This window comes from Perna viridis, chromosome 13 (genome assembly GCF_037379345.1).
Source record: "Perna viridis isolate PV_CMFRI_1.1 ecotype Kerala chromosome 13, ASM3737934v1, whole genome shotgun sequence".
NCBI lineage: Eukaryota > Metazoa > Mollusca > Bivalvia > Mytilida > Mytilidae > Perna > Perna viridis.
Genome location: NC_142457.1, coordinates 35,219,971 through 35,234,826, shown reverse-complemented (window position 1 = coordinate 35,234,826; position 14,856 = coordinate 35,219,971). Strand labels below are relative to the sequence as shown.

At 35.5% G+C, this 14,856-nt stretch overlaps 1 long non-coding RNA gene across 24 annotated transcripts in view; it reads left to right on the top strand.

Moving 5' to 3' along the window:
- The window catches only part of LOC148600613 (uncharacterized), a 28,361-nt gene extending 13,986 nt beyond the window's left edge, over positions 1-14,375 (top strand). For 14 of the 24 annotated variants that reach the window (XR_015917647.1, XR_015917633.1, XR_015917636.1 and 11 more), the window contains 8 exons: positions 578-713; positions 1,819-2,158; positions 3,063-4,679; positions 5,734-5,868; positions 10,519-10,650; positions 10,968-11,018; positions 11,967-12,051; positions 14,146-14,375. This is a non-coding gene — a long non-coding RNA (uncharacterized LOC148600613). Of the gene's footprint in view, positions 1-577; positions 714-1,818; positions 2,159-3,062; positions 4,680-5,733; positions 5,869-7,107; positions 7,286-9,277; positions 10,651-10,967; positions 11,019-11,966; positions 12,052-14,145 lie in introns of all 24 variants that reach the window. The other 10 variants (XR_015917650.1, XR_015917648.1, XR_015917651.1 and 7 more) reach the window with 10 other exon arrangements.
- The last annotated feature ends 481 nt before the right edge of the window (positions 14,376-14,856 follow it).

The window sequence follows — 14,856 nt, the reverse complement described above, 5'->3', positions numbered from 1 at the left end:
ATCAATATAAGAAATCTTTTTGAAAGATTTGGGTGGTCCTTAAAAGGACCTTTGATTTTTTTAAGCTGTCTGTCTTTTACTTAGGCATCTTCTTCTTGCAGTATGCATCATGCATCAGCTCATCTGGTACAGGATCTAGTTGCCCTTTTACATAGTCTGGTCTCTTTTTGTGGAGCTCTTTATGAATCTTGTGTTCCTCCAGTCTGACAGCTGCCTGTTGTAACCTTCTTATCTTTACTTCAGGTTTCTGCTCATAAGTCCTTTTGTAAATATACTCTCTGTCCATTTTATCAAAGAAGGTCTCACAGTCCTCGGACACTTTAATGTTCAACTCTTTGCTTTTCATCTTGGCTGATGTACCAGGTCTGTTGTTGGTCCTGTGTATTGCAGAATGAAGTCTGCCTTCCATGTTTTTTCCATGAGTTACATTTTTTGGTAAACTCACACTCAATGCACGATGAACTCCTTCATTTTTATTTGTTGTGTGGAACATTCTCATGCCATTGACTGCTTCCTCACTAAGTATCATTTTCAGTAGTTTTAGCAGTATAATTTCATCAATTTCATCTATTTTCAGCACAGTGATGTTGTAAGTGCTTAGGTAAAAGGATCTGGTCCACCAGTTATCACTGACTGTACCTTTGCATACCACAGACTCCTTAAGGCAAGATGAACAGTCTCCACCATAACACTGGACTGTAGTTGAAAGGATGGTAGGTAATTTTTTACATACTTTTTCTGTGTCCTAGTTATATTCATTCATTAACTGGTTCAATATCATGGAACTGCGACACTTCAAGTCCAGGCTAAACATTTTCTTCAAGTCTTTGTTCTCTTCTTTAGTTTGTCCATGAAACATGGTCTCACTAAACTCAGCTCGCATTCCCGCTCGGAATTGATGTTGGCTTAGATGTACTGGGTCAGCCAGTCTCTGCACTTCCCACATAGGATACAGTACATGTATGGCATCTTCTACTCCTTTAGCGGAACGTGCATCTCCATCTGTTGTGGCATAACGGATAAGCATACCTTGCAGTGCAAGCTGATTTCCAATTTCTTTTCCCATGGCATATTCTGATATTGGTATAGTTCTATGAAGGGTAGCAATACAGCCTTCATGGCCTGGGCACTCTGCATCAAATCCCTTTCCTCTGAGCCAAGCTCCCTTCCAACATAGCTGGTTTAGTGAAGATACTGTGACTACAAACTTCCATGGAGTATTTTGTTCAATCGCAAGCATCTGTGCCTGTGATGCATTTAACCCTGGTTTCTTCCTGCTGGCCTTGTTGCAGTTGGGTACCTGCCATCTAAGGTCACATCTATCACATTTTCTGGTTGTCCCTTCTTTTAATTGTATGCCTTCACTTGTTCAACCTTATCTTTCATGTCGTCCTTGTTCTGCTTTACCATAACTTTAGAAATTCGGTCGGTGTTTCTCTGCATACCACTCTTGCATGGAGGTGGAACACTTACACACGCTAAAATCTCCTGGGTCTTGGTGCTTCCTATTGGACTATCTAGTCCTGCTGAAACTAGCGGCTAGTTAGTACCGGCTGGATTTGGCCCTGGCTTGTTGTTTTCAACTTCTGAGTACAACTTTGCTAGTGTTGGAGTCGCAAACCAACAGTTTGCACACCGAACTCTGTACATGATACAGGCACCCCATTTTCTGTCACTATGTGGCTCCATCCATGGCCTCTTGCAAGTTTTTGGTGTTTCCCTGTGCTGTTGGTACGCCAAGTTGAACATGTCAAACATCTTTTCACTCTCAATAATATGAGAATTGTTTGATGTCACCTTTTCTTTGTCTGCTTTCAGGAACCGTGGCCGCAGGATCATACTGGATTTAATCACACCACTTCCATCTTCTTTTACCACTTGTGAGCTGTCAGTCCTGGATACGGAATCAGCTTCGATGTCGTCTTGTTGGTGATCTTGCAGATTCATTCGGATGTAAGCTTTTGACTCTTCTTCATCTGATTAAACTGCATTCTCAAAAACGAGACCTTTCGACCATGGAGTATGACCTTTCTTGAACCGTCCAGCATTACTGACCTTGTGGCTTCCTGCTAGACCAGTTTTGCCTTTGTTGTGTGGAGTATTACCATCAGTAAACATATTTGAATCTTCTTCTTGTATGGTTCCGCAACAAAATTTGGTATGATTTTAGTCTCAAAAGGGCTACTATTTGTACTTTTTGGTTCTTTTGATAGTTTAGGTGAGAATTTCTAGATGCTGACAATGTTTACTTAGTTCTAATAAGGCTCAGGGTGCAGTCTTTTACTCATTAGATCAGATAATTTGATCCTAATAGGATACTAGACCGCCCCCTGAGTGATGGGGGTTTTCAAAGAATCATCAAAAGAAAGCCAATATGGTGGTTTAATTCCGTATTATTGATAACAAATATTTGATTTGGGATTGTTTTTGTACTTTTTAAGTAGATACTAGTAAAAAAAATAAAATGCCTTTAGAAAAAAAAAAAAAATTAAATTGACCATTTTTGCACCATTATATTATAATTTTCGTTCTTTGAGACCCAAATGTGATAAATCAATTTTGTTTTCTTTAAAATGTGAAGAAAAAAACTTGCTGTGATGAAAATTTCCTAAAATACCTGTGTAATTATTCAAAAATTTTCTTATCTAAAGACCTTTATGTATGAGTATGCAACCCTGAGCCTTTAGATTATTGGTCATATCGGCACCTGTAGAAAATAATTATTTACACAAATACTTTTCAACTTATCAAGAATCTGTAAATTGGGGCTGTTTTCTGAATCATTAAAGTAATTTATAATATTTTTTTCTATTTTTTTTATGAAGTAGAAGTATTCTTAATTTTAGTTTCATTTGATTCAATTCTATTTTTTTCCATATTTGGAATTGGAAAGAAAAAATTAAACCACTTTAAAACTATTTTGATAAAAGAAAATTTGTAATTCAAATACTATAATTATCCAAGAGAAAAAAACACTTTAGTTTGTGAAAATATCTCAAAAAGTAAAAAAGTTATTGCAATATTGATAAAAGTGGTCATATCTAACTTTTTGAATTTTTCAGATAAGAAAGAAGAGCTGAAAACAGTTTTGGGTAGCTGTCTTTGAAGCTGGTTTGTGGACATGATGATGGACCGATTTGATCGAAACTTTGCTGAATAATTGGAAATATGATGAAATAACAGAAGATGGCTTTTTATTACAATATTTTAACTTTAGCGCATCTAATAGAGAGGTATGTTTGCATACAAAAACAGCTGATATGGCTACATTTTCATATTGGTGAGTATTTTTATGTTTCATATGTGTAGTAGAGGTACAGTACTATTGAAATATATCAAATTTACTATATTTTGAGGAAATTTTGCATAATTTAGCCATTTTTCAAAAGATAGGGGTTGGATATCTCAAATTTGGATTTTTTTTTGTGGTTTTGAGGAGTACCAAATCCTCTTTTTGAGAAATATTCCTACTCAATCTTGCTTGAAAAAGTAACTTTACAAAATGGATGCCTTTTTTCAGAAGTACCATCAAAAGCTAGAGGAAAAATGTGCCCTTGGGCTAAATGGAGAGTGTTTTATTTGGACAGGGTCATGTACACCAAATGGCAAATATGGGGTCATAAATTGTAGATTTCTTGGTGCCATTGGGTGGAAATTATTATATGTGCACAGGCTTGCATACATGATACAGCATAGGGCTGCACAGTTAGCAGCTGTTGATGTATCACACCTGTGCCACAATACCAAATGCATAAATGCAGCCCATCTGGTGTTGGAACCACATGGTTTCAACAACAGTAGGCAAACATGTGTGTCGAAAGGGGAATGTATAGGTCACATTGCCCCTTTTCCGCCCTGTTTAGTGCACCTTAAGATGCCAGATAATAATTTAGGTATTTCAATGGATTTAAAAGAAAATGGGCAGGGGAAAGTGTTCATTTATTCATTAAATTTCATTTTATTCGTATCAATATAAGAAATCTTTTTGAAAGATTTGGGTGGTCCTTAAAAGGACCTTTGATTTTTTTAAGCTGTCTGTCTTTTACTTAGGCATCTTCTTCTTGCAGTATGCATCATGCATCAGCTCATCTGGTACAGGATCTAGTTGCCCTTTTACATAGTCTGGTCTCTTTTTGTGGAGCTCTTTATGAATCTTGTGTTCCTCCAGTCTGACAGCTGCCTGTTGTAACCTTCTTATCTTTACTTCAGGTTTCTGCTCATAAGTCCTTTTGTAAGTATACTCTCTGTCCATTTTATCAAAGAAGGTCTCACAGTCTTCGGACACTTTAATGTTCAACTCTTTGCTTTTCATCTTGGCTGATGTACCAGGTCTGTTGTTGGTCCTGCGTATTGCAGAATGAAGTCTGCCTTCCATGTTTTTTCCATGAGTTACATTTTTTGGTAAACTCACACTCAATGCACGATGAACTCCTTCATTTTTATTTGTTGTGTGGAACATTCTCATGCTATTGACTGCTTCCTCACTAAGTATCATTTTCAGTAGTTTTAGCAGTATAATTTCATCAATTTCATCTATTTTCAGCACAGTGATGTTGTAAGTGCTTAGGTAAAAGGATCTGGTCCACCAGTTATCACTGACTGTACCTTTGCATACCACAGACTCCTTAAGGCAAGATGAACAGTCTCCACCATAACACTGGACTGTAGTTGAAAGGATGGTAGGTAATTTTTTACATACTTTTTCTGTGTCCTAGTTATATTCATTCATTAACTGGTTCAATATCATGGAACTGCGACACTTCAAGTCCAGGCTAAACATTTTCTTCAAGTCCTTGTTCTCTTCTTTAGTTTGTCCATGAAACATGGTCTCACTAAACTCAGCTCGCATTCCCGCTCGGAATTGATGTTGGCTTAGATGTACTGGGTCAGCCAGTCTCTGCACTTCCCACATAGGATACAGTACATGTATGGCATCTTCTACTCCTTTAGCGGAACGCGCATCTCCATCTGTTGTGGCATAACGGATAAGCATACCTTGCAGTGCAAGCTGATTTCCAATTTCTTTTCCCATGGCATATTCTGATATTGGTATAGTTCTATGAAGGGTAGCAGTACAGCCTTCATGGCCTGGGCACTCTGCATCAAATCCCTTTCCTCTGAGCCAAGCTCCCTTCCAACATAGCTGGTTTAGTGAAGATACTGTGACTACAAACTTCCATGGAGTATTTTGTTCAATCGCAAGCATCTGTGCCTGTGATGCATTTAACCCTGGTTTCTTCCTGCTGGACCTTGTTGCAGTTGAGTACCTGCCATCTAAGGTCACATCTATCACACTTTCATGTCGTCCTTGTTCTGCTTTACCATAACTTTAGAAATTCGGTCGGTGTTTCTCTGCATACCACTCTTGCATGGAGGTGGAACACTTACACACGCTAAAATCTCCTGGGTCTTGGTGCTTCCTATTGGACTATCTAGTCCTGCTGAAACTAGCGCAATGTTAGTACCGGCTGGATTTGGCCCTGGCTTGTTGTTTTCAACTTCTGAGTACAACTTTGCTAGTGTTGGAGTCGCAAACCAACAGTTTGCACACCGAACTCTGTACATGATACAGGCACCCCATTTTCTGTCACTATGTGGCTCCATCCATGGCCTCTTGCAAGTTTTTGGTGTTTCCCTGTGCTGTTGGTACGCCAAGTTGAACATGTCAAACATCTTTTCACTCTCAATAATATGAGAATTGTTTGATATAACCTTTTCTTTGTCTGCTTTCAGGAACCGTGGCCGCAGGATCATACTGGATTTAATCACACCACTTCCATCTTCTTTTACCACTTGTGAGCTGTCAGTCCTGGATACGGAATCAGCTTCGATGTCGTCTTGTTGGTGATCTTGCAGATTCATTCGGATGTAAGCTTTTGACTCTTCTTCATCTGATTAAACTGCATTCTCAAAAACGAGACCTTTTGTTATTTCAAATCTTGTATAGGAGGTGCACAATTGGAATATATATGTAATTAAGATTCTGTGAAAATTCATACAATTCTGTTAAGTGGTGTATGATGATTAATGGATAATAGATGGGTCCCACCTTTTGTAACGGAAGGAAGGAAGTATGAACATAAGGACAGACACCCCTATTATTATGTACATAAACATTTACCCCCTCCCCCACTTTGCAGTACAGGACTTGTAATCACTAGAACATGTTTAAAATTGGTCCAAGAACCTGGGACTTAAAAATAACATTTTAAGTAGCACTCCAGATAAGAATCATGCAAATTGTGAATCATTTGTTGGAAAGCCTACATATTTTTATTTTTGATACATGGACATGCACTGTATTTATTTTAAAATGTTTGAAGTAAACAGAAATTAATATGTGGCTCTCCATATAAACCTTGTTCTTAGGAAATAATAATCATAAAGAGTGTACTGTAGAATTCAAAATTAAGGGAACTTACTCTGTGAGATACTAAAATACAATAAAAACTGTTGGATTTTCAATGTGGATTATCTCTAAGAGCTGACAATTTTGGAATGAATGCTTACAGATTTTATCATATAGACCTATTAAGTAATATAATAACAAAAAAATGTGTAGCCTTTTTTAGGATGTATCATGTATTACAGAATTTGCATGATTCTTACAAAGACTACTTCTTAAGTCTTTTCTCTTTAAAAGGTAACAATTAATTTTGACTGATAGTACTGCCTACAAGGGGGAGGGAAGTAGGTAAATATCCACACCTATTGACTTGTTTCATTATACATGTATTCAGTTCCATAGTTTTCATTGGATATGCACTTTAAAGATATGTGACAGAAAAAAAAAACAACATGTCTCATCTTTTTATGCCCTTAACACACCAACTCTCCTTATTGTGGTTATATGTCCCTGTAGACTTGAGATATACATGTACATGGATGAATCATTTCTTTTACTTTTTAATAACATTTCTTAGAGCTGTCAGACCATCAACCTGTTGGACATAAGAACTGTCAGAGCATTGGTATAGCCCATATTATTTAAGTGTACTGGTTATTATTAACTAAAGATGTGAATTCAAGAAGAATTTTTATAGATAAGCATCTATAATCAAAAGATGTAAACATAGGGTTTTAATCTTGTTTCTTTTTTATTTACAGCTGCAATGTACATGTATTGCTGAAGCTACATGTACAAAAAACAGTTAAATTCAGTATCATCATATATGACAATTAACATTGTGAATTCCAAAAGAACATTTCCCTGTCACAACTGTCACCGCACCGCTAATTTTCCTTTACTTTGTTGAATGTTGCGCAAATTGTGCTTATTTTATATGTATGTGTTACACCATAATAGTAGAAGTTTTTAGTGTTTTGGTTTTTCAACCACTTCCATACCTGGACTTGAAATATTTTAGCAACTCAACAGTTGTTTCTAACATAATAGTGTATGGATTCTGGGTTACTCATTTTTTTTTTTCATTTCTATACATGTACATTTCATGTTCTTTCTTTTTATGTGTGTATTTTTCTTGGTCTTATAAACATGTCATTATTCTTAGATTATATTGCAACAAAATGGTTAAAATAAAAGGGAGTTCAAACATACAATTACATGTATATAAGTTCCGTGTTAAATATTCATGATTATATATGACATGATCTTTAAAAGATCATGTCACATTTTAGAAGTGTGCCAGTTTGTGTAACATTCAGGTATGTTTTCAATTTACTGTAAATTACATGAAACACTTAGATTAATGGACTCAAACTGTTCAACATCCTGAATAATTAAATTTAAAGGTATAAAAACTTGACTATTTTAGTTTCTACATTTTCAATTCAAAATGCACTAAATAGTGCTCAGAACCTTAGCCCGGGGCTGGGGCACTCTGCCCACAGAGCAACTGGGATGTGTGCCCCAGGTGGTAGAATGGGGTACCTCTGGCGTGTTGCATGCTGGGGTTGTCAGGCTATAATACGGAAAACCTGACCGCAAACCATAGTGGTTCACCGTGTTGGGAAAGATGCCACGTTCCTCGCACCTCTCCCTATTTCCAGTGGCAATCATTTTATCATCCATTTCATATTCATCATCTGAATATAGCTGAAATATTGCTGCTCGGACGTTAAACACCAACAAACAAACAAACAAACAAAATCAATTCAAAATTCAACTTACACATGTACATGTACATGTATCGACCCTCCAGTCAAATCTGTCAGTCAAATTTGTACATGTACGTGTACAGTGTACATGTATGAGCCACAGTCATTGAAATCAATTCTGCACAAAACAACTAACCACAATCAATTCTCAGTGTTCTCCCCATAATTTTTAAATAGCGTAGTGCTTACTGGCATAGCTCTTTCCCCTTTCCTCCAAAATTATAGCACAGTGCCCATAGTGCATTCTAACCAAAATTAATTACTGATAGCACAATGCTAAGAAACCATAGTGCTGCAAAGTACAGTGCTATAATGGCCTGGGGAGAACGCTGTTTCTTTAATAAGCTGTAGATTATGGCATAGTCCTGTGGAAGTCCATATTTCTGGTGACCTACATTATATACTTACAGAGACACCTACCAGACAAGACAAGTTTATTTTGCGAACTCAGACACAATTAAGTGCTACAAGAGCAATATGCATGTATGAACAAGTATATAACAATGTGGCAAAAGTAAGAATGAAAACAGATTAAATGAAAATCAACACACACACATATGTCAAAATCATTAAAACATTTTTTCGAATTTCGCAAAAAATATACATAACCTTATAATAACTTGGATTGTACATGTATTTACTGATCAGACACACTAACTCATTGTTCCTACAAGTAAAAAGATAATGGGATTCTGACATTTCCAACTTCTTTAGAATAACACAAATGGCATTGCCTATCCTGATATAGTACATTATGCCAGCACAGAATACAACTGTGCATCGACCTTTGAAATGCCAGTCTTAGAATATAATATCAGCAATAAAGCCTATTGAAGGAAATACTCAAACGACATGCACAAGTTTTAAATTCTTTGACAACAGAGTATGAAAGCAACATTTGAACATACACACATATGTTGTAGCATAATGATGGGGGATAACTTAAGTCTTACAAGCAGTAGACAAGTGCATGTACAAATACAATTAAACACAAACAAATTTTTTTGTATAGGTAAACATTTTGCCTGAACCCATACAGAATTATTGTACATACATGTACATGCATGAATGTACATGCCTAATACTTTAATACTCCTTTGTGTACACATATGTCTGGTTTTCATTCTTTGTTTGTTTGTTTGTTTGTTGGGGTTTAAAGCCCGAGCAGCAATATTTCAGCTATATTCAGGCAATGAACATGAAGTGGATGATAAAATGAACATGAAATGATGATGAAATGAAAAATGGGATGGGACACAAGGACAATAGGGTCGACAAATTTTGATTGCCACTGGAAATAGGGACAGGTAGGTAGAGTTGGGTAATTTTGACACCCAGACCTCCACGGGTCAGTTTTCATTCTTAGCACTGGAAAAAAAAATTCACAGGAAAAAAAAATATAGTGTTGATCATTCTTAGACTAGTAAGGGCAATATACAAGGTACAAAGAAATTGTAGTATTTTCATTGATAATTTAAATAGGGGGGAAAAATAATATTCAGTTTTTTATGCAGAAATTTCATACTAGTAAGAAACACATGTATGTGGCTATGTTTGCTGGCTGCAGGCTTTAATTTAAGACATGGAATTGTACATGTATACAGTGTATCAGTACATGTACTGGTATGTAATTTTAAGTTATCAATTGAATTACATGCATGTATGGAATGCACATTGTACATTAGAAATTACTGAAAAACTTCAAAAAGGTAAGTATTGATGGCCATGGAAAAATAAATACTACCATTTCTCTTATACCTGAATGGTCTTTTTTCAATTTTTCAACACATGCAATGCAACATCTTGATACTTGTAACATGTTTTTGCATAGTATCACTAAGTTAAAACTTGAGACACAAAAATGACAGAAATAAGTGTGTTACTGTTGAAAAAAATAACCGGATAACTTTCTGTGGACACCGCTCCATGGCATACACACACACTTACACCTGCATGACTTGATATAGAAGTTTTCAATGCAGGTGCACGCTTATTATGTATATTTGAAGGGATCACTTACTTGTATTTTTGCTCCATTCAATTGATATTTTTCTAGAAATAATGTCTTTATGCAGTACTTGAAGACTATTTTGAACAGTTATTTCCCCTTACCATATGTAACATTTGGTCACTTAATATCAGATTCATTCATGTTGACTATGTTTTTGAAAAGTTTTGGTGCTAATTACTGTTACGATAAATATTGTAATTTATAACAAGTCTGGAATAACAATTTTTATCATACTTTAGTCATATTTCTTCCTGTAAACCTTGAATTGTCAGTGACTCAGTCTGAGGCCTAATTGTCATAGCATAAAGCATGTGAATTTCATGTATTTTGGTAATATGGTGCAAATTGTGATTTTTCATGTAATAAATACAATGTTCTGTCTTATATAGGTATAAGCAATCAAGAATAGATGTCAATTGCCAGGTTTTAGAGGTTTGGCTGAACAACTGTGCCCTGCCGTAGCACCACAGCCTTATGTATTTGGATACTTGATTTGAAAATAACCTTCTTAAAAGATTCATGTAAGCATTTTTATTTTGTAACATACACCGCACTATCATATTGTGTACATTATTTAGTTAGAATGCTGATTTTATGCTTCACCAGAAAAAAAAAACAACTGCATTTTAGTTAGAAATATGTGTTTTTCATTACCTAATTTCCTTTGGCCTATAGCAGGAAGTGAATAATATAAGCAAATTTTACAGTTTTTTATGTATTGGGGCTATGTTTCTATAGGAAATACGCTACTTTATCAAATTAATGATGAAACAAGGGTGTCTTTTGTTCAGCTTTCATTATTTATGGAATGAACAGCATTGAATTTATTTTTTTGCAGGAGGGAAAAAGCTGTCTTGCATGATGTGCACAGTGATTCTAATATGCCCTGGTAAGGATCAAACCAAAGTATGAGAGCTCTGTAACTTCTTATTTGTGTCATAAAATGGATGTACTTAGTGAAAGAGTAAGCAAGGGAACCAAGGTTATAGCAGTAATCAAAAGAATGTAATCCAGGGACAAAGATTTGACATGGAAAACAGACATACACAACATAAAATAACTAAAATCATACATACAAAGTAACAAAAGCAAATGAGCAAGTCGGACTCCACTATAAACTGGGAGCATGGACCAGGTGCACCGGTAAAGTAAGCGTTCTCTGCTTTTCTAGAAACACCACCAGAGTTGCTCATAAAAAGTCAAGTCCGGGGTAGCGAACGAGGAAAGCACCTTTTCTGTTTGTTCATTCAGATGAGTGTAGGTAAAGACGCTGTGTTTTTTTAATTCCACAAAAAAATATGATATATTTGTTTGTTAGTTGGGGAAATGTGAGGCAAACATTTGGTTTAAAATGTAATATGTGTACCTTATTTTTTTGTGCTGTAATTCTATACCTACTTATATTGCCCAACTATACAGTGTTGTTGGTGCACCTACATTGTAATATACATGCACATCTCCTCGAAAAAAAAAAAAACTAATTATAAGAAGACAAATGGAAGTGTACCGGTTATCATTTCATAATTTTTACTGAAAGTACACGTATGTATTGCTGCATACATTGTACATATTTGTATTACCTTGTCTGTATTTCTGTGAGAATATTGTAACTTAAAATTATTTCACTCCCAGGGGATGGATTTCAAAATTTGTATGAGGATTTATATATGTAAATGTAAAATGTAAGTAAGAAGCACGTTTGGTTGCTCTCCGAGGTCAGCTTCCTGTACGAGTAGGGGTATACCTAGCACAACACTAGATACAGCTTCATATTTCATGATGATATCTAAAATTCACATATGTACATGGCACATTTATATGTTAATTTTATTTACAGACATCAAAGTTGGATTGAATGGAACTCTACTGCAGCTTGTAAAGATTAAATATTAGATTATGTCCTTAATGTACTAAGGATCCAGGTATTTAAAAACATGTTGTTATACTCCCTGCAAACGAAGTTTGGGAATATATTGGAATCTCCCTGTCTGTCTGTCTGTCTGTCATTCTGTCTGTCTGTCCATCCAACTGGCCACAATTCTTGTAAGCACAATTCGTAAACCGCTGAAGGGATTTTGATAAAACTTTAAAGGAAAGTTTGCATCATATGTAGATGAACATGAAGGAATATAGTTACTGTTGGGGACTTCAAAGGGAGGTAATCCAACTTGAGGGATTTTATACTGAGCATTGCATGCAAGGCTAACAATAGACCTTCAGTCAAACTCAAATAGGTATCAGATAGGCCCAAAGAAATGGGTCAAGGAAATGAAGTCAAAGAGAAAGTAGTCTTTAAATTGGGTAAAAATTAAAATATATAGATATATATAGGGCGCTGGACTTTGTGCAGGCGGTGTTGCCATAGATGTCACGGCAGTACGAGTTTGAGTCCCGCGGAGGGAAGGATAAAAAATTTGCTGTCAAATTTGCGATGCAAATTTTTGGACGTTCCCTCCGCAGGACTCAAACTCATACCGCTGTGACGTCTATGGCAACACCACCTGCACAAAGTCCAGCGCCCTAGACCGCTCGGCCAGCTAGGCTATATAAAAATATAGCTTTTGCTGGCCGGGTCATTCCTCCTCGTAGGATTAATCTAGGGCTGTAACTCAGTACATGATGTATGGTAGTATGGGACAGTTCAGTTAGATGTTATTATGTAGGATAGAGGATCAAATTAATGATGCATGTCACAACAAATCGAGTGGTCTAGGGCGCTGGACTTTGTGCAGGCGGTGTTGCCATAGATGTCACAGCGGTACGAGTTCGAGTCCCACGGAGGGAACGACCAAATATTTGCATCACAAATTTGACAGTTCTAACATCGTTGGGAATTTTTCAGACCTTTCTATACGTTTACATATGTTCCCTGTATCAATATGATCCGATGGAGCAGTGTAGCGAATAGAATCGTCACATTCTGAGACATTTTTCTTGTTTTGTGCATAGTCTCATTCCACCTTTTTACTAGGTGTATGTTGTGTTGATCTAAATATTCTAAAAATAGTTCACTAATTTGCAGTGTGTAACTGTGAGAAGTTATATTTAGATACAAAACAAATTCTAGTTAGTTAATTCATAATTAGAAGTTAAATGTACCTGCACATGTTTATAAACAAGACTCTGAGAATAGTAAAACAGACATAAACATCATCCCTTTTCGTAAACAGAGTCAAGGTGAAATGATGGCTGTTGTACTTAGGCATTTTTTACCCCCCCCCCCCTTTCGTAAACAGAGTCAAGGGGAAATGATGGCTGTTGAACTCGGGCATTTTTCAGCAAAGCTTAGTCCCATCCATTGTCTGCAACTCCTTTTCAACAACTTGCAGGATTGTTATGAAACTTAACAGGATGTTGGATTACCAAATTTGGATATCCATGTTGTCATATGAATTTATGTTTAAAGTAAATTTACAGTTATGTTCTGTTATTGTGTTGTCAACAAAAACAATATTATTGAGTGGGGTGTTTTAGAAATGGCATCAAAACAGTGTGTTAAAAAATACTTCATTTATCCTCCATAATTGTGTCCAATATGAATCCTGGGTCATCATACAGGATTCAATAGGTGTTGGGTATCAGTCCCATTAAGGGCAATGTCTAGTTATATTCTGTCGTCAATCATTTTGCAATTTTGAAAGTCAGAAAAATTAAAATATTAATTAGAAATTCCTTCAAATATCTTGTTGTGGCATAAGTACATGACATTCCTTTAACTACTTATGTTTTAAAATGAAATGTGCCTTATATTTATTCCTCTAGCACTTTAAATGCGCTCAGTAAAGTGCAAAAAACATTTCCAGAAGTATTGAAACAATTATAATTAACAATTCATTATATCATTTTGAAGAAAATACAAATCTGTTGTTTGGTTAAATTATTCTCATCATGATAATTCAATGACAAATATATGTGCATGTATACATTTACATATACTACACTGTAGCACTTGCATGTTTGAAATAATATCTATTATCCTATTTCTGTATAACAGAATCTTTTTTTTTCTTTTTCAGATTCCATCATATTTCCTACAAAGACTTCTTGGATTAATTGTGGTTTATTTTGTGCAAATATAGACAGAAAAGAATATGAGACTGAACTGATTTGATAGTTTCAAATTAGCTGAAGTGTGTTTCATGCATGACTGTTTTATTGTGACAAAGAATTTTGTACACAAAATCTATTGTTTATACTACATATTTTGATGTCTTATATGGAGTAATAAAGAAAAATCCACACATGATTGTACATGTTGAGTTGTACATTTATGTTGTTACATTTTGTTGATACAAACTATGGTGCTATTCTAAATTGTATATGTGCTGTTTATGGTAGTTATTTCAAAATTTAAAGAGAGATTGTGGGAAATATGTCATTTAAAAGGAACAAGAGGAAAAACAATGCTAAATTAAACCAAAGAAATCCAATGAAAAACATTTTGTTTCTATAGATAGGGCAAAAAATGAAGTTCAATCTTACACAAAGTAACACTGTTTACCTCCAAAAAGCTGTTTCACAGGAAAGTTTCCCACCTAGTCAAAAAATGAATAGCCAGTTATACCTCACTAGACTATCATTTTTTTTTTTCTGTAAGAATCAGTAGATTAAAAATCAATGATATGAAATAAGCCACTTCTTTGTCAGTGTGATTTTACTGCTTGTTTTTGTACCAAGGAATAAAGACAAGGCTGTCCATGTTATTTTGATAAATTCAGTTGAATGAA